The following is a 20,775-nucleotide window of genomic DNA, read 5'->3' as shown; positions in this document are numbered from 1 at the left end:
ATAAAAAGGGGTTTCAGATCTCTTCCATAAAGGTAGAAAGTATAAAATATAAATTCTCCTACTCTAACCATAGATTTTTATTGCTTTGTAAAGATTACAATAGATTTGTCTTCTAAATATTACTGCAGATTTCTATTGTTTTGTGACGATATGGTTTCAAACAATCCTGCATGGACGATGGTGCACAAAGGTGAAGAAAAATGATCAGTTAAAAAACATTTGCAGCTACTGTAAAAAGGATTTTATCAGCAAGGATCACTAGGCTAAAGCACCATTTAGCAGGGATGCATAAGAATGTGACTACATGATGGGCAAAACAGTATATTTGACGCTTACACCTCGCTTCATGATAGGCTCAAAGCTCTGCTTCACTTAGTCAGTTAATCGCATTCAAAAACACTCGTTCTAAGTTATGCATGTAACCAAGCCATTCTCCAACCTTTTTTTGTTTAAATGACAAGTTACATTTTGTTTTTCTTTCAAAAACAATTGTTAAAAGCCAGCCAATGTCACTGAGTTGACTAGCCAAATCATGAGTCATGAATAGACAAGTTGACCTAAGTCATTGGATTTTAAAACATTGTTTGAGGCAAAGGTAATAAGCTAATATAGACTCGTTTTATAAGCTATATACACTTGTTTTCCAATATATTAAAAAATTCTATCTTATTTACACTTGGCAATTAGAAAAAACATAAGCACCTCAATTTGATAATATTAACCTAGATAGATTTTGATGTGCAGGATCTATTAGTTGAAGAAGAACCAGCCACCACATTTGAGGAAAAGGATCTTGAGAGGTTGAATATTAAAGGAGCAAAGGATCTTGATGAAGGAGAACATGTACACATCAATGAGGATACTGAATTTGACAAAAATGATGCAAATGACAATGACAAAGAGAATGAAAATGAAGATAATTGAAGGAGAAAGAAGATAAAGATGATGAATGATGATACTATCATTTATTATTTGCTATGTTGTTGAAGCATAGCCTAGGCATGCGCTTACGCAATGCCTAAGTGTTACTCCACCTGCATTGCCTAAGTATGATTACTTAGGCAATACAAGGTGGTGATGCACCTAGGCGTGCCTAAGCCTAGGCCTTGAAAATCAAAGAGACACTACTTAAGTTCTTAAAGAGCGTTGGAGACTGGTGCACAGTTTTAAGTTGTGGAAGGAAAGAGATAATCTTCCTTAAATGTGAAAATGGCTATTTAATCTGGATTCAGCAGAAGGCAGAAGGCCCCACTCACGTTCAGCCTTCCGCTGTGTTGGGATTCTCCAGTGCAGTTCTTCAGTAGGCTTTTTCCTGTTATGATTTGTTGACGGATACTGGTGTACGGGTCCAGGTCTGGACCCAATCCGGTGTGTCCTAATTAAGGCATACTTATATCATTGTAACCCTAATCTTTGATGTTAATGAAATCTTAAGAGAGAGAGGGTCTGGCGGATAGTGGGCACCAGCTCCTCCTCATCTGTGGTTTTTTTCCTCTTGTTGAGGGTTTTTCCACGTTACATCGTGTTCCTCGTTTTCTCTCTCTGTGTTTGTGTTTCTACATGGTATCAGAGCCGGCGAGGATGGGACTTCTTTGGTGATAGTGGTGTTTTCTCCAACCGCCGTTGTTACTGCCGCTGCCGCCGTCATTACCGCCATCGACCTTCTTCTGTCGCCAAATAACTTCCACCGCCGTTAACGGCTGCGTCGCCCTGTGCGCCGTCGACCTTGCTCCCTGACGTCTCCCCTTCTCCGCCGCCGTCGACCTTGCTCCCTGACGTCGCCCTCTGCTGCTGCTCCCTGACGTCGCCCCTGCTTCGCCGCCGTCGATCTTCTCCGTGACGTCGCCCTTGCTGCCGTGACTTGCTCCCTGACGTCGCCCTTGCTGCCGCGACTTGCTCCCTGACGTCGCTCTTGCCGTTGTCGTCGCCCTTGCTCCCTGCTTCCGTTGGTGCCTCTTGTTGTCACTGGTATCTCCTGTGTTTTACCGCCGCCCGTGCCCTTTGCTGGACTGGCCTGAGATTATGGCAGCCTCTTCTTCGTCTACCGTTAACACCAATCCATCTGAAATCGGGGTTTTTAAAACTGAGAATGTTCCCGCTCAGGTCATTACTCTTCGCCTTACAAAAGAGAACTATTTCCCGTGGTCGGCTGCTATGACTATGGGGATTGTTGCCCGCGGTCGGACTGCCTATATCGACGGAAGGAACCCTGAACCGACGAAAACAAGTGGTGTATCGGACACTTGGTTTCTTGAGGATAATCAAGTGAAAACTTGGATTTTCAACTCCGTCTCTGCCGATATTCAGCCCCTTATCCTTCGAAAGAAGTCTGCAAGAGACATGTGGGTAGTCTTAGAGCAAATGTATGGCCAAAAGAAAACGGCAATTCGTACTTACCAAATAGTGAAGACTGTCGATGGCCTTCGACAAGGGAACTCTTCTGTTGCAGATTACTACGGGGCTTTGAAAGCCAAGTGGGAAGAGCTTGACTATCATTCTGATATTCCTTGGCATTGTCCCCAAGATCAGGCACTTTATGTAGCTCAGGTATGGGAAAACAGGGTGTTCCTCTTTTTAGCTGGTTTAAATGATGAGTTTGAAGGTGTTAGAAGCCAGATTCTGAATTCAGGAGAGGTACCCAATATTGAAGATGTGTACTCCTGTGTTGAAGCGGAAGAACATAGAAGGCTGGTTACAAATGAGGGCAAGAGGGATCTCATGCCCTATCATGAGAGATCCGCTCTTGTGAGTCGTGGTCCTGGAGGCCTGACTAGATCTCTTCGCAGATGCACTCACTGCAAGAAGACTGGTCATACCGTGGATTATTGTTGGGATCTTCATCCAGAGAAGAAGGGAAACAAAGGGCGGTCTTCTATTGGGAAGATGTCGGTGTCTGAGGTGCCCAAATCCAGTGGAGAAAAAGTCTCCATTTCTGCTGACCAGATTCATGAACTAAGGGCCTACTTGGGTCGGATTGATGTCAACCAGACCGAGACCCCAGATGAGACAAAGGCTAATCATGCTCTTGCAGTTATTGGCGATACAAGTAACTCTTCTGTGGGGGAATGGATTGTGGATAGTGGTGCTACTCACCACATGACAGGTAACCTAAAATTATTTCATGAATATAAGTTATCTTCGGGAAGGGAACGAGTTTCTCTCGCAGATGGTTCCTCTACTGTTGTGGCAGGCGAAAGGACTCTGTCCTTGTTGGACAAATTTCATGTGCGGGGAGCATTACATGTTCCCCAGTTTCCCTTAAATCTCTTGTCAGTTAATAAACTTACTAAAGAGCTGAACTGTGAACTCATTTTTTCTGCCAACCGTTGTGTTTTGCAGGACTTGGTGACAGGGAAGAGGATTGGGATTGGTTTGGCGTCTGATGGCCTATATCGTCTTCCCATACATGTGGCTACAGCTCTTGTGACAGCGATCAGCAAGACAGAGAAACGAAGAGAAGAGTGTCTTCAGTCTTTCTTGTACTGGCATGAACGTTTTGGGCATTTACCTTTTGAGATTTTGAAACAGTTGTTCCCCGATTTGTGTACTTCTTTGAATTTGTCTTTGATTTCCTGTGATGTGTGTCAGTTTGCCAAACATGTGCGGGCTTCGTACCCTATTTCTACTAGTTGTGTTAATGAGGCTTTTTCCTTGGTTCACTCGGATGTGTGGGGGCCTTCGAGAATTCATACCCGTCACGGTTTTCAATACTTTATCACTTTTATTGATGACTTCTCTCTGACTACTTTTGTGTACTTGTTAAAAGATCGCAGTGAGGTTCCTCATATCATAGAAACCTTCATTCTTCTTGTGTATACCCAATATGGTGGGACTATTAAAACCTTTCGGTCCGATAATGCCTGTGAGTATATGTGTCAGTCTGTTGAGGATCTTCTTCAAAAAAAGGGGATTGTTCATAAGACGTCCTGTAGTTATACCCCCCCACAAAATGGAGTGGCTGAAAGGAAAAATCACCAGCTTTTTAATGTCACCAGGGCCCTTCTGTTTCAGAGACATCTTCCTAAACACTATTGGCGTGATGCAGTTCTTACTAGTGCATATCTCATCAATCGCATGCCTAGTCGTGTTCTGAATGATCAGACTCCCCATTCGTTACTTCCCGGCAGTCGTCAACCATTTCTACTCCACCCTCGTGTTTTTGGCTGTGTGTGTTTTATACATAATCACAGTCCCAATATTAAGAAACTTGATCCCAGGTCTATCAAAGGTGTGTTTGTTGGGTATTCCACTACTCAGAAAGGATACAGATGTCTTGACCCCACCACTGACCGAGTCTATGTTACGAGGGATGTTACCTTCTTGGAACATGCATCTTACTTTGGTAAGAATCCTCTTCAGGGGGAGAAGTCTGTGGTTAGGGAAGAGTATTCTCAGAGTCAGGAGCTTCAATTTACAGATTTCTTGGACTACAGGAAAGCAGAATCTCTCACTGTTGTTGATGTGCCCGAGAAGAAGGAAGGGTGTGACACTGAGAAGGAAGGCCATCATTTGTTTGGACAGGTCTATTCTAGACGAGGTGCTCGGACAGAGGAGGTGACTTGTGGTGCAACATCTACTTCCAATCCCAATGCCACTCCTTCCCTCGATGAACCAAGTCCTACCTTGAAGACTCAAGATGAGGTTGAAAAGGAAAATAAATATCTTCCCATTGCCCTGAGAAAGGGTGTCAGCTCATGTATTCAAACCCTGTTGGTAATTTTGTATCTTATTCCAGACTTGGCAAGGATTACAAGTGTTTTATTTCTTCTCTTTCTTTGGCTGTGATTTCCAGGACCGTTGCTGAAGTTCAAAGTGATTCCAAGTGGGCTGATGCTATGAAAGAAGAAATAGAAGCCTTGAGAAGAAACATGACATGGGAGGTTGTGAAGATTCCTGAGGCAGATCACTTGGTTGGATCCAAATGGATGTATACCATCAAGTACAAACGAGATGGAAGTGTTGAAAGATATAAAGCTCGTCTTGTGGCCAAAGGGTTTAGCCAAAAATATGGGATTGATTACTTGGAGACCTTTGCTCCTGTTGCGAAAATGAAGACAGTCAGAGTTGTTATATCCCTAGCTGTGATGAAGGAGTGGAAGATGTACCAACTAGATATTAAGAATGTCTTCCCCAATGGTGACCTCGAAGAAGTATATATGCATATGCCTCCAGGATATGAAGAACCAGAAAAATGTTGTAAGCTGAAAAAGGCCTTATATGGCCTCAAGCAATCACCCGGAGCATGGTTCGAACGACTGAGACGAGTAATGCAATATCATGGGTACAAACAAGGGAATGGAGACAACACTCTATTCATGAAGAAAAAGGAGGGCAGAGTCAGTCTTTTACTTGTTTATGTGGATGACATGATTGTCACAAGTAATGATGAGGAGGAGATCATCAAGTTAAAAGGGTTACTCGCTACGGAATTTGATCTCAAGGATCTTGGCAAGCTGAGGGTATTTTCTTGGTATTGAGATTGCTAGATCGAGTACTGGTCTTGTGCTAAACCAAAGGAAATACACTTTAGATCTGTTGGAAGAGACTGGTAAGTTGGGGTGTAGACCTGCTTCTACCCCACTTGACACCGGGCACAAGTTGAGTCTTAGAGATGGAGAGCTGCTCTGTGAAGAAGCTAAGGGAAGATATCAACGCTTGGTTGGGAAGTTGATTTACCTTACCCTCACGAGACCTGATATTACTTTCGCAGTGAATGTATTGAGTCAATTCATGCATGCTTACTGATGCACATATGAAGGCTGTAGACAGAGTATTATGTTACTTGAAGAGAAATCCTGGCAATGGACTCTTGTATGTAAAACAAGAGACTGTAGAGGTCGAAGGGTATTCCGATGCAGACTGGGTAGGTTATGCTGATACCAGACGGTCTACTACAGGGTACTGTATCTACCTGGGTGGAAATCTTGTAGTATGGAGGAGCAAGAGACAGGATGTATGTTCTCGATCTAGTGCAGAGGCAGAATATAGAGCCGTTGCTATGGGAGTGTCAGAGTTAATATGTTTGAAAATATTGCTGACTGATATTGGAATAGAGATTGAAGGACCTATGAAGATGTACTGTGATAACAAGTCTGCAATCAATGTAGCCAACAACCCTGTTCTACACGACAGAACCAAGCATGTTGAGATTGATCGTCACTTTATTCGTGAAAGAATGGATACTAAAGAGTTAATCCTTCCTTACATGAAGTCAGAAGACCAAACCACTAATGTGAAGGCTCTATCCTCGACTTCATTCGAGAAAAATGTATCCAAGTTGGGCATGTTTGATATGTCTGCTCAACTTGAGGGGGAGTGTTGACGGATATTAGTGTACGGGTTCAGGTCTGGACCCGATCCGGTGTGTCCTAATTAGGGCATACTTATATCATTGTAACCCTAATCTTTGATGTTAATGAAATCTTAAGAGAGAGAGAGTCTGGCGGCTAGTGGGCACTAGCTCCTCCTCATCCGTGGTTTTTTTCCTCTTGTTGAGGGTTTTTCCACGTTACATCGTGTTCCTCGTTTTCTCTTCTGTGTTTGTGTTTCTACATGATTTATAAATTGAAGTCATTTGTAATTAGGTTTATATTATGTCACCGACTCCAAAGTGAACAGTTGAAGTTTTGAACTTATTGTATTAATTTTCCTTCTTGAAACTTCAATGCTATAAACTTCAATTTGTCTTCAATATAGTATAATATATGTTACAGCCGACACCTTAGAGAGAGAATCGTTAATTCATTTACTAACCCTAATCTCCATTATAAAGAGATGAGGGTTGAAGAGAGGTTTATAAAGTACATAAATAAAAAATAGAGGAATGTTGAAAGAGACCTAGTTACTATTAAATATTGCAAAGAACCACCTAGAAACATAAACTCCTCTAATTCAACACTCCCCCTCAAGCTGAAGCATACATGTTCAGCTTGTCACAAGATCTAGATAAATCACCAATAGAAAGAGCTTTAGTGAAGACATCTGCAGCTTGATCTTCTGATGATACATGAATAGTGGTTATGGTTCCTCCTTGAACGAGATCCTGAATGTAATGGGTCCACTTCAATATGTTTTGTTCTCTCATGGAAAACTAGATTGTTTGCAGTGTATATGGCTGCTCGATTGTCACAATACATCTTCATAGGAAGCGGAATCGACACACTTAGGCTAGATAGCATGGATTTAGCCCAAGTCATTTCAGTGGCAGTTTGAGCCATAGCTTTGTATTCAGATTTTGCACTAGATCTTGACACCACACCTTGCTTTTTTGCTTCTCCAGGATATAAGGTTGCCTCCCACAAATACACAGAATCTTGTGGTAGATTTCTTGTCTTCGACTGAGCCAGCATAGTTAGCATCACTATAGGCTTCCACTTCTAGGGTCTTGCCTTTTGTGAACAAAAGTCCTTTGTCAGGGGACGATTTCAGATATTTGACCATCATTAAAGCAGCATCCCAATAAACTTTCTTGGGTCTTTCCATAAATTGACTTAGTTTCCCCACAGCAAAGCTAATGTCTGGTCTGGTTTAGTCACAGTAACATAGAGGAGTTTTCTAATAAGAGATCTGTATGATCAAGAATCCTCTAATTCTAATTGGTCATCATGAGGATGTATGTGTGGATTCATAGGTAGATTGGCCGGTTTAGCTCCTAGCATCCCGGTGTCCTGCAATAAATCAAGAACATACTTCCGTTGAAAGAGAACTACACCTTCCTTGTTGCGAGCAACCTCTATTCCCAAGAAATATCGCAGTTGACTAAGATCTTTTGTCACAAAGTGTTTTTGAAGAAACAACTTTGTATCAATGTGTTAGATCTATATGATACTTGTTATCGGGGCATGGGACAACTTGTCGCCGTTCGAGCCAGGACAACCATGCGTCCAGGTAAATACATAGAAATGTTTAATTTACTTTGCATTTGTTACATTTGTTTCTTTTAGAACTTTCACATTGATTTGTTATAACGTTATATTTTTGTTTAGATTTATAGTGGAATAGGTATGGGTTTGATTGTCAAACCTAGCACGTTTTGCAATCAAAGTTCTCAGCCAGACATGCAGTGCTAGTGGATGCGAAAGGAACTGGAGTGTGTTCCAACATATCCATAACAAAAAAAAGAATAGGCTCGAACATAATGACCTTGTCTTCGTTCAATATAATATGAGGTTGAAACAAAGGTAATATAGCTTAATGTTTACATTTTTTGTATAATATATTTATATGAAATTATATATTAACAAGTTTTCTCTTATGTAACGTAGAGAATTACAAAAAACATCAGCAAGGAAGCACACATCTCAGTTCGATCCTATCAGCTTGGAAAACTTTGAAGCTCTGGAGCCATGGATTGAGGAAGAACCGGCTACAATATTTGATGATGAAGATCTTGAATGCTTCAACCTTGAAGCCGAAGCAACAGAAGGCTTTGTTGATGAAGGAGAGAAAGGAAGGATAGAGGAAGAGAAGAAGTGGGAAGAGATGGGAGAGGAAGAGGAGAAGGGGTCACCGAAAAATCACGACAGCCGCCGGCGAAGAAGGGTGGAGATCGCCGGCTCTGATACCATATTACAGTCGGCAGCCTTAAAGAGAGAATCGTTCATTCATTTACTAACCCTAATCTCCATTATAAAGAGATTAGGGTTGAAGAGAGGTTTACAAAATACATCAACCGAAAGTAGAGGAATGTTTAAAAAGTCCTCCTAACTATTAAATATTGCAAATAACCACCTAAACATAAACTCTTCTAATTCAACAATATAAATTATATAATATCCACTGTTATGGATTGTTGTTACCTATGTTGTGAAGGCATCAACGCTCTCTGCCGGGGCCCCAAGCAGCACCTAGCGCCTAGGCAAAAAAGGAGCTCTAGTATATAACAATATAATACATATTACATATTATAGTATGTAATAGAATCATAAACAGAATACATATAACGGTCTATCAAATCCAGTAAAATAGAATACATAACATGAATCATAAATAGAATACATATAACAGTTTATTAATGGTTAAATCTGTTAAAGTTTTCTAGATCAATTTGAGCCTTTCTGAAATATTAGAAAGTAGACAAGGGTCTACTTATTGTTTTCTTATATTTTAGTGGACTGAAATTGTAAATATGTAGTCAACGCCCTAATCTCTTTTAAAAGATATTAGGGTTACGTGAATGACACAAGAAAGTTTCCTCTCTCTCTCTCTCTCTCTCTCTCTCTCTCTCTCTCTCTCTCTCTCTCACGTCCCTTTCTTCCTCCAATATTCAACATGGTATCAAAGCAACGGACCTAGGGCTGTGCGATCTAGGGTTTCACGCCTAGGGTTCCTTCCTTATCTCATTTCTCTTCTCTTCCTCCAAACTAGGGTTTCACGCCTACGGTTCCTACTGTTTACAAAACAAGCAAGTTGATTGTTTGGTGGAAAGGGGCTAATCACGTTTAACATGTAGAAACTTGATCAGCACCCTTGTGTTGTTGTTGCCGTGGAAGACATGGAGAAATGTTGATGAAGTTGCTGCCGTGGAAGAAGATGGTGGATCTGATCAGGATGTATCAGATCTAACTTTCTGTTGCCGTGTTGCCGTGGAAGAATATCTATGCCGCTCAGATCTGGTTATCAAATCTAATTTTCTGCTGCCGTGGAAGAAAACCTATGCCGTTATGTATCAGATCTACCCTAAAGAGATCTGATTTTTTTTCTTGCATGGAAGACGATTTGTGACGTGATATATCAGATCTGCCCTTTTGTTGTCGCTGCATAAGATCGTGTGGAGCAGAGTTAATTTGCTGGTTGTGGGTACAGTGTGACGTGAGAAGTTGTTGTGGGTAGAGTCATGTTGCTGGTTGAAGATGCAGTTTGACTTGAGGAGAAATATCTACAAATCGTGAATGTGAAATCAGTAAAGTGAGGCTTTGTGAGGTGTTAACTGCTGCTAATCGAGTAGCAGCAGTCTTTTGTCGTTGCGTGAAGAAGTTTCAGCCATTAGATCTGACCTTTGTTGCTGTGGAAGAAGTTCTTGGACGTTCAGATCTGTCTAGTCGTATGGTGCTTGGTGGATTCGCATAGGCTAAGTATGCTATTTTTGTGTTTGTGCTCAACCTGCTGCACATCATTTGGTTGTGGTCTGCGTGTTCGAGTGTAATTTTTTTTATGGGTGACGTAGTAGGTCGGAAGGGTCTTCTTCATCTACTGCAACTTCGTCAGAGTCTACAGATGCTATGGTTGAGTCTCCTACCTGTTCTCCTATACTTCCATCGTATTATCTCAACTTAAGCAAGGAAGAATATGATCTGGTTCTTGCTAAGAGGTCTACTCTTGCCTCAACCAGCACAGCTGTTATAGACTCGGTTCTCTCTTTTGGTGCCCCTACCAGTGACCCAGGTATGATATGGATGATTGACTCAGGAGCATCCAGGCATTGTTGTAATCAGCCACAGATGTTTTTATCGTTTACCAGGTTCACTACACCACAACACGTCAGGTTGGCTGATGGTAAGTTGTCCCCTATTCTAGGCAACGGTGATATCCATCTCACACCTTTTGAGACCATTACACATGTGCTATATGCTCCTCGATTTCCTGTTAACTTGTAATCTGTTAAGCAATTGGCTAGAGATTTACAGTGTAGAGTCATTTTTTATCCTGGCTCATGTTCTTTTCAGGACTTACAAACTGGGAAGATGATTGGTGGCAGCCATGAACAGGAGGGGCTCTATTTTCTCTCTGTCCCTGTAGATGTTGCTGCATCCTCTTTCATGTCAAAGCCTTCTCCTTTGCAGTGGCATCTCAGACTGGGTCATCCGTCTGTGTCCAAGCTTCGTCGCATTTTTCCAGATATTCATGTGTCAGAGTCATTCTTATGTGATGCATGCCAGTTAGGCAAGCATACACGTAGTAGTTTCCTTTCAAGTCAAAGTCCATCGAGTGAAAGTCCCTTTGATCTTCTACATGTTGATGTTTGGGGTCCAAGTCGTGTTTCCTGTCGTTCACATTTCTGGTATTACCTTGTTTTGGTTGATGATTTTACTAGAGTCAGTTGGGTATTTTTGTTACGGGATAGGTCTGAAGTCATCTATATTCTTCAGAAATTTGTCAATGAAATAAAAACTCAGTTTTGTGTTGTCAAATATTCGCACTGATAATGCTCTTGAATTTAAATCTTCAATTCTACTCCAATTTTATGCCAATCATGGGATCCGACCACAATATACATGTCCTCACACATCCCAACAAAATGGTGTTGCTGAACGCAAACATCGACAACTTCTAAATGTGGCTTGTACCCTCATGTTGCATATGTTTGCCTATTTTTTGAGTGATGCTATTCTTACCGCATGTTATCTCACCAGCAGATTGTCCTCCTCTGCCATCCAAGAAAGCATCCCATTCAAATACTATATCCTGATCGACCATTATTTCATATACCTCCTAAAGTATTTAGATGCACTTGTTTTGCACACATCTTGGGCCCAAACAAAAACAAACTTGCTGCCCAAGCTGTCAAATGTGTGTTCATTGGATATTCTGCCAATCAAAAAGGCTATCGATGTTTTGATCCTCATACCAAGAAAGAGATCGTCAGTGCGGATGTTACATTCTTTGAGTCTCGTCCTTATTTTTCCGCTCCAAGTACCACTGTGTCTGAGCTTCCAATGTCTATTCCTCTTCCTATTCCCCTAATATCACTTGAGTCGATCCCGCCCTCTCCACCATTATCAGGTGATCGTTTTCTTGATCCTCCAATAGTCTATACCCGACGTCAAGGTCCCTCTCCTAAATGCCCACCAACGTCTTCTCATGAGGTAAGTTCTAATGATAAGACTGATTCAGGAAGAAATGATGACTATTCTGCACATGATCTACCTATTGCTCTTCGCAAGGGCCAGCGACAGTGCACACTGCACAAGGCATCCGATTTCTAACTGAGTTTCTATGGACCATTTGAGCACAAGTTTGGTGCAGTTTGATCGAGTCATGGCTAGTCATACTATTCCGACCTCTCACCACCAAGCCTTATTAGATTCACGATGGAAGCATGCTATGCAGGAAAAAATTGATGCTCTTCTTTCTAGGGAGACTAGGGACTTGGTGGACCTACCGTTGAATTGTGATGTTGTTGGCTCCAAATGGGTATTCACCATCAAATATCATTCTGATGGGTCTGTAGAGCGATTCAAAGCTCGTCTTGTGGCTAAAGGCTATACACAGACTTATGGGGTGGACTTCTTCGAGACGTTCTCGCCTGTGGCACAGTTAGGTACTATTCGCCTAATTATATCTCTCGCAGTTCATCAGGATTGGCCTCTTTTTCAGCTTGATGGGAAAAATGCATTTTTATATGGTGGTCTCTCTGAAACAGTCTATATGCAACAACCACCTGGTTTTGAACGACAGGGAGAGTGTTCCAAGGTATGCAAACTCAAAAAGGCTATCTATGGACTTAAACAAAGTCCCCGTGCATGGTTCCATAAGCTAAGTGAGGTTGTCTCTAAATGTGGATTTCGAAGATCCCAGCTTGATCACTCGTTTATCAAGCAAGGGACTTCTGATATAGTGATATTGATTGTACATGTTGATGATATTGTTCTCACTGGAGAAAATATTCAAGAGATAGCTTGGATAAAGAAGTTCTTACAAAAACTCTTTGTCACAAAAGATCTTGGTCAACTTCGATATTTCCTTGGTATTGAAGTGGCTCGTAGTAGTAAAGGGATTGTGATGTCTCAAAGGAAATATGCTCTTGATCTTCTGCAAGAAACAGGGTTATTGGGAGCCAAACCTGCTATACTTCCCATGAATCCTTGGATTCATATGCATGATGATGAATCAAAGGCTTTTGACTCTCGTTCTTACAGATCTCTGATAGGGAAACTTTTATATTTGACAATCACTCGTCCAGACATCAGCTTTGTTGTAAATAAGCTTAGTCAATTCATGGAAAAACCTCAGAAAGTTCATTGGGAGGCTGCTTTAATGGTGATAAAATACTTGAAATCAGCCTCGGAAAAGGGGTTATGGTTCAAAAAAGGTGAATGTGTGGACATAGATAGAAGCATATAGTGATGTTGATTATGCAGGGTCAGTAAATGATAGAAGATCTACTACAGGTTTTTGCGTCTTTATTGGTGGGAATCATATTTCTTGGAGGAGCAAGAAACAGAATGTGGTTGCTAGATCGAGTGTCGAGTCTGAATATAGAGCTATGGCTCAAACGGCGACTGAAATGTCATGGGTCAAATCAGTGCTTGTAGAATTGAGAATTTCAGTGAAACTTCCTATGAAGATGTATTGTGATAACAGAGCCGCTACCTACATTGCAAATAACCCTGTTTTTCATGAGAGGACGAAACACATTGAAGTGGATTGCCATTATGTTCGAGACTTGGTCCAAGGAGGAGTCATTAGCACGATCCACGTTTCCTCTAAAGATCAAGCAGCTGATATGTTTACTAAAGCTCTTCCCATTGGAGATTTCTTGAGAGGATGTACCAAGCTGAGCATGATTGATATCTATGCTCCAGCTTGAGGGGGAGTGTTAAAGTTTTCTAGTGTCAATTTGAGTTTTTCTAAAATATTAGAAAGTAGACAAGGGTCTACTTATTGTTTTCTTATATTTTAGTGGACTGAAATTGTAAATATGTAGTCAACGCCCTAATCTCTTTTGAAAGAGATTAGGGTTACCTGAATGACACAAGAAAGTTTCCTCTCTCTCTCTCTCTCTCTCTCTCTCTCTCTCTCTCTCTCTCTCTCTCACGTCCCTTTCTTCCTCCAATATTCAACAAAATCATATTACTAGAAACAGCTATACATATTACGGTATACATATTGCTATAAAATTAGAAATCAGAAACAATCATATATACTACAAATATATAACAGAAATTGTTGACAATGAGAGTTTTTTGAAGCCACCTATATTACAAAATACAAACAACCCGATCTTTCAAGAAAGCACTGAAACACATTGAAGTAGACCATCATTACATTCGTGATTTAGTTCAAGGAGGAGTGATCTCTACAACTCACGTGGTCTCTGAAGAACAAATTGTTGATATATATCTTTACTAAAGCTCTTGCAATTAGTGAATTTTCGAAGTGTTGTAACAAGCTAAGTATGGTAGATATTTATGTTGACGATGAGGCAGTTTTTTTATCATTAAAGAACCTGACAGTTCTTTAATTATTTTCAATATTTTTCTGGTTTACAATGTAATTATGTTTTGTACCCTAATTCTCCCTTAAGCAAGGGTTAGGGTAAGTGATCAATGAAGATTTTTTAGCATGTTTCTTCTATCTCTTTCTCTCACGTCACTAGAAATCACTTCAGAGATGGTCATATAACAGAAAGAGAAACATAACAAATTGACAATTAAAATAAGAAATCAGAAACATATATAAAACACACTATTTACATAATATATTTATGTATAAGTCATATAATCTCTGACACAGTATAGTCTAGAGTAGATCGAACTTTATATTCGGATCCGTTTGGGCTTATTTAGACTTTGATGTTATTTTTGGCTTTGGATCTTTTAGTTTTGGTACCCAAGATCCAATTCGGATCTCAGGATTAAGCCCCTTAAAAGGGCCTCTTTTCTTGTGATTAGGGCTAAATTGGCATTGAGAAAAACCCTAATTATCTTATGCTATTGAATTCCCCTTCTGTTTTCCTGCATTTTTCCTTTCTGTTATTGCTTTCTCATGCTTTTCTCGTGGGGATTAGGGTGAGGAATTCTAATCACTACGTCAAATTGGTATTAGAGATCAAGTTTCTCTTCGATCTTTGCAATGGCTGAAGTCCCAAGAAACAAGCCTTCTACTGAAATAAAAAAATAATAATAAAAAAAAAGTGAAAGAAAAGGCTTGAAGATCTCGTTTTTCGCCTGATCAAATCAATGGACAAAACTCGTTAACAACAAATGCGCACAAAAAAAAAGCTGGTTCACATGGAAAAATCGAACCAAGAAACCCTAAGTCAGATGAATCGAGCCCTAAGGACACTAACCAAGAGGGTGGACGACTGTGATAGCCGATTTGATGCATCAAAGAACAACGAAGGCCGACATGTTGAAGTCGCACAACAAGAACCCAGGTGGAGACCTCACTCTAGTCCCCACGAGAAAAGCATCAAAAAGCAACAGCAAAAGGGAAAATTGCAGGAAAGCAAAATGGGAATTCAATAGCAAATTAGGGTTTTTCACAATGCAAATTAACCCTGTTAAGACGTGTTTATACTCAGTATTAGGCTTGAGAGGGCACTTGTGTAATAATGTTTCTTTTTAATGACTTTCTTGTAACTTATCCCTCTCCTCTAGTCTATATAAAGAGGAGTTAGGGATTCTTTCGAGGTTAATCAAAGATTAGTTCTCTTAAACTCATCATGGTATCAGAGCTCCAGCCGTCTCCTCCTCAGCGAGTTGTCGCCGACTGAGCGGCGCCGGCCGCCGCCTCATCGGCGTCAGTTGCCGCCGCCCTGTCCATTGCCGCCTCGCCCTGTCCATTGCCGCCTGATCCATCCCTGCTGCCCCTCGTCGCCCTACCCATTGTCTGCCTGCGCTGCCTCTGCCTCCGCCTGCGCCGCCTGCGCCCGTCCGCCTGCGCCGCCGCCGCGTGTGCACTCTGCCGTTGCTCCGCCCAGCAGTCTGCTTCGCCTGTCATCTTCGCCGCCACAACTTCGCCTGTCATCTTCGCCGCCGCCTCAACGCTGATTTTTCCTCTCAGCGTCTTTCCGCTGCATGCTGCTCCGCCGCTGCTCTGCACGCTGCTCCTCCGCTGCACGCAGCTCCGCCGCTGTTCCGCCGCTGCTCTGCCCGTGGTTCTGCACGCTGATTTTCTTCTCAGCGTCGTCTCTGGTATCTCTCTTCGTTCAGCTCTGCTGTTGCCTCTTCTCGCCGATCAGACTTCTGGATTGCTACCTGCGTTAACTGCATATTGCTTCATGATCAGCATGTTGTCTTTCGCTATGTGATTGTATTCTTTTGCCTGCACTTCCTATTCCGTGGCTCGGTTTCCTACTTTGTGTTGAAAGATGTCTGAAATTAGCAGTGGCGCTAATACCTCTTCCTTTGTATCGTCGGGAGAGATGAAGAGTTCCCCATTTTCCAGCATTATCACCAAAATGGATGGGGGTAATTACGAGATGTGGGCCATGCAAGTAAAAAGAACTTTGATCGCTCATGAGAAGGAACATCTCATATTGGAGCCCGAGCCCGTACAGAAGGTAGGAAAATATACTACTTGGTTTAAAGATAATTCATTGGTTATGGTATGGATTGTTGGTACTCTCTCACAAGAAATTGCAAATGAAGTCTTGCACAAGGACAGTGCAAAGGATATGTGGGATTCCCTTGCTGCCACGTATTCACAGGCAAGAAATGAAACGCGCATTATGCAGCTTCATCATGATATCCATCAGATGCGACAAGATGGCAAACCTCTTCACACTTATTATTCTAGTCTCAAGTCCATGTTTGAGAGACTGAATAGCTACTTTCCCGCATGCAAGTGTGAACAACAAAAGGCATACAGAGACATGCTTATGGTAGGGATCTTTCTTTCTGGTTTAGACTCTGTTTATGAATCCGCAAAGAACCAAATGCTTACTAGTCCCTCAATTCCTCCTATTGATGAGGCTTACAGTAGGCTCAGCAGAATTCCGATCTCTGCATCGACTGTTCCTGATACCACTTCTGCTATGCTTGCTACTCGTGGCAGAGGTGGACCCTTTTTTGCCAGAGGACGAGGGGGCCGTGGCCGTGGCAATACCCCTTCGCGCCCTGTATGTCAGTTTTGTCACCGCATTGGTCATAATGTGGATAAGTGTTGGCAGAAACATGGTCGTCCAGCTTTTGCAAATCAGACTGTATCTACTGATTCTCCTGAGCAGCCTAAGCCTCAGCACACTGCCTCCTCCAGTGAGTTGCATGTAGATGACATTCTCTCTCAGTTGAGGCTCTTGATTGGCGACAGCGCCCATCAAGCCCCTGGTCCGACCACTTCTACTGTTCCTACCGCTGCGAGTGCTTCTTCATCTGGTATGTATTCTGCCTGTACAGTCTGCTCTCCTCCTGACACTACAGATTGGCTTATTGATTCTGGTGCATCGACACATCTCTGTGGGGATAAGACGCAATTCACCTCTTACGTCCCTACTCCACCAGGTCGTTCGGTTATTCTAGCAGATGGAAAAGATTCACCAGTTGTTGGACATGGAGAGGTCCAACTTACTTCATCATTGCCGCTGCAGCACGTTCTTCATGCACCAGAATTCCCCCATAGCCTACTTTCTATCAGTCAGATTACCAGAGAATTAAATTGTCGTGCTATATTTGACTCTTCCTCTCTTGTGTTTCAGGATATACTGACGGGCAGGGTGATTGGCAGTGGCCGTGAACAGGGAGGTCTCTACAGGCTAGTGCATTCCTTTCCCTTTGCTGGATCTACCTCGTCAGGGTCGTCCTCATCCTCGGCTTATACTTGGCATTTACGTTTTGGACATCTCCCGTTTCAGAAACTGCTGCATGTTCTCCCTCAGCTGTCTCATAAGTCGTCTTTTCAATGTGAGTCTTGTCAGTTAGGCAAACACCATCGGTCATCCTTTCCTCCGCGGTCTAGTAGAAGTAGCCACTCTGTGTTTGAGTTACTTCATTTTGATGTTTGGGGCCCGAGTCGTACTCCTGACCTTCAGGGTCATCGGTATTATCTTGTTGCTGTTGATGATTACAGTCGTGTTAGTTGGGTTTTTCTTATGAAACACAAATCTGAAGCGGGTCATGTAATCAAAAATCTTATCAATGAAATTCTAACTCAGTTTGATACTTGTGTCAAGATTGTGCGCTCTGACAATGCTCTTGAGTTCTGTGCTTCCTCTTTAGAACAATTTTTCAGGGATAAGGGTATCATTCACCAAACTTCTTGTGCCTATACCTCTCAACAAAACGGGGTTGCTGAAAGAAAACACCGCCATATTCTTGATGTCGCCAGAACCATTATCATACACAGCCATGTTCCCCATTCTTATTGGGGAGATGCTGTTCTTACAGCATGCTATCTTATTAATCGCATGCCGTCATCTGTGTTGGGAGATCTTATTCCTTTCTCTGTTCTTTTTCCTGACAGAGAATTGTTTTCTGTTGCACCTCGTATTTTTGGATGTGTTGCCTTTGTTCAGTTGCTTGGTCCTGGGAGAGATAAGTTATCCCCTCGGGCTATCAAAACGATCTTTGTTGGTTATTCCCGCACTCAAAAGGGATATCGTTGTTATGATCCTTCTACTCGTCGATATTATGTATGTGAGTGCTGATGTTACCTTTTTTGAGTCCACCTCTTATTTCTCTCCAAATGGAACTCAATTAAGGGTGCCTGAATTTAGTGATGAAGTCCACCTTCCTTTACCTCTCATGAGTTATCCACAACCCGTTGCTTCGCATTTTGGGGCTATCTACCAACGTCGCACTAAACCTGTTCAACCTGCCCCCTGTGCTCCTGTGCCTTCACCCAGCATGCCCAAGGTACTTCCTGAACACACAAATCCTGCTGACCATTCTTTATGTGATGATGCCACAGGGGACTCTCCAGAGCATGCTACGGGTCCTCATATTAATGAACTTGATATGCCTATTGCTCAAAGGAAAGGCAAACGCAGTTGCACTATGCATCCTCTCTCTGGTCATTTGTCCATGGCTCGACTCACTCCCACTTACCGACAGTTTGTCAAGGGACTGTCGGCTGTAGCTCTTCCACAGACTCCCATGGCCGCTCTTTCTGATCCCAAATGGGCCGCAGCTATGCAAGAAGAGATGGATGCCCTTCAGTCTAGAGGCACCTGGACACTAGTTACTCCTTCATCTGATGCAGCTATTGTTGGTTGTCGATGGGTATTTACTGTTAAATACAGAGCAGATGGCAGCATTGAGAGATATAAGGCTCGCCTGGTTGCAAAAGGCTATACTCAGACTTATGGGGTTGATTATTATGATACCTTCTCTCCTGTGGCACGACATGCTTCTTTACGGGTTCTTCTCGCTGTTGCCGTCAGCAAGAATTGGTCTCTATCACAACTTGATGTCAAAAATGCCTTTCTGTATGGTGACCTACATGAAGAAGTGTATATGCAGCAACCACCAGGGTTTGTTGCTGAGGGGGAGTGTCAGAAAGTGTGTAGATTGAGAAAGGCAATTTATGGTCTGAAACAAAGTCCTCGAGCTTGGTTTCAAAAATTATCAGAGAATATTGAGAATGAGGGCTTCAGACGTTCTTCGGCTGATCATTCCCTTTTTGTCAAGAAAACTTCTACAGGTACAGTGATAGTTCTTGTCTATGTTGATGATATCATTGTTACAGGGGATGATATTCAGGGGATTTCCAACATCAAGGGCGTCCTTGGACGACACTTTGTCACCAAGGATCTTGGTGAGCTACGCTATTTCCTAGGTATTGAGTTTGCCAGAAATCAGAAGGGTCTTATCATGTGCCAAAGGAAATACGTTACTGATGTTTTGCAAGAGACAGGTATGCTAGGATGTCGACCTGCCTCTACACCCATGGACATCAATACTCGCTTGTATGATGATGATACTGAAGATGTTGATGCTAGACAATATAGAGGGATTGTTGGGAAACTCCTATATATCACTGTTACTCGACCTGATATTGCCTATGCTGTCAGCAGAGTGAGTCAATTTATGGATAAGCCCAAGAAAGTCCATTGGGATGCTGCCATGATGATTCTCAGGTATCTGAAAAATTCACCAGGAATGGGACTCTTCTTTCAAAATGGTACATCTCTCACTATATCTGTGTATGTTGATGCTGATTATGCGGGATGTCACCTTGACAGAAAATCCACTACTGGGTTTTGTGTGTTTATTGGATCCAACTTGGTCACATGGAAGAGTAAGAAGCAGACAGTGGTTGCCAGATCAAGTGCAGAATCTGAGTATAGAGCTATGGCTCAGGCTACTGCTGAAGTTATGTGGGTTAGATCTCTGATGTTGGATCTTACTGTGGAAGTGCCTCTTCCTATGCAATTGTTAGGTGATAACAAAGCTGCTCTGTTTATTGCTAATAATCCTGCTTTCCATGAGAGAACCAAGCATGTTGAAGTAGATTGTCACTATACCAGAGACATGATTCAAAAGGGGTTTGTAAGTACCTCCCATATTTCAACTACAGGGCAAACTGCTGATATTTTTACTAAAGCTCTTGCAAGAGGACCATTCCAAAGTTGTTGTTCCAAGTTGAGCTTGTTTGACATATACGCTCCAACTTGAGGGGGAGTGTTAAGACGTGTTTATACTCAGTATTAGGCTTGAGAGGGCACTTGTGTAATAATGTTTCTTTTTAATGACTTTCTTGTAACTTATCCCTCTCCTCTAGTCTATATAAAGAGGAGTTAGGGATTCTTTCGAGGTTAATCAAAGATTAGTTCTCTTAAACTCATCAAACCCTAATCACAAGAAAAGAGGCCCTTATAAGGGGCCTAACCCTGATATCAGAATTGGATCTTGGGTCCCAAAACTAAAAGATCCAAACCCAAAAATAGCATCAAAGTCCAAATAAGCCTAACTGGGATCCATATATAAGTTCTGATCAACTAACTATACTGCGTAAATATCACAAGTATAGCGAATTGTATTTAAAGAAGACATAATATAATAAAAAAGTCTCACAGTACATAATAGTATACACTATACATATAAATACATAACAATAACATACACATAGGTACATAACCATACTAATGTGCACATACAACCAGTATCACAATAT

At 41.9% G+C, this 20,775-nt stretch overlaps 1 protein-coding gene across 2 annotated transcripts in view; it reads right to left on the bottom strand.

Moving 5' to 3' along the window:
• Positions 1-20,775, bottom strand: part of LOC116261814 (endoribonuclease Dicer homolog 1) — a 34,541-nt gene that overhangs the window by 7,560 nt on the left and 6,206 nt on the right. The window lies entirely within an intron of this gene.

This window comes from Nymphaea colorata, chromosome 10, assembly GCF_008831285.2.
Source record: "Nymphaea colorata isolate Beijing-Zhang1983 chromosome 10, ASM883128v2, whole genome shotgun sequence".
NCBI lineage: Eukaryota > Viridiplantae > Streptophyta > Magnoliopsida > Nymphaeales > Nymphaeaceae > Nymphaea > Nymphaea colorata.
Note: the sequence above shows the minus strand (reverse complement) of the source record. Positions and strands in the feature narration are given on the sequence as shown.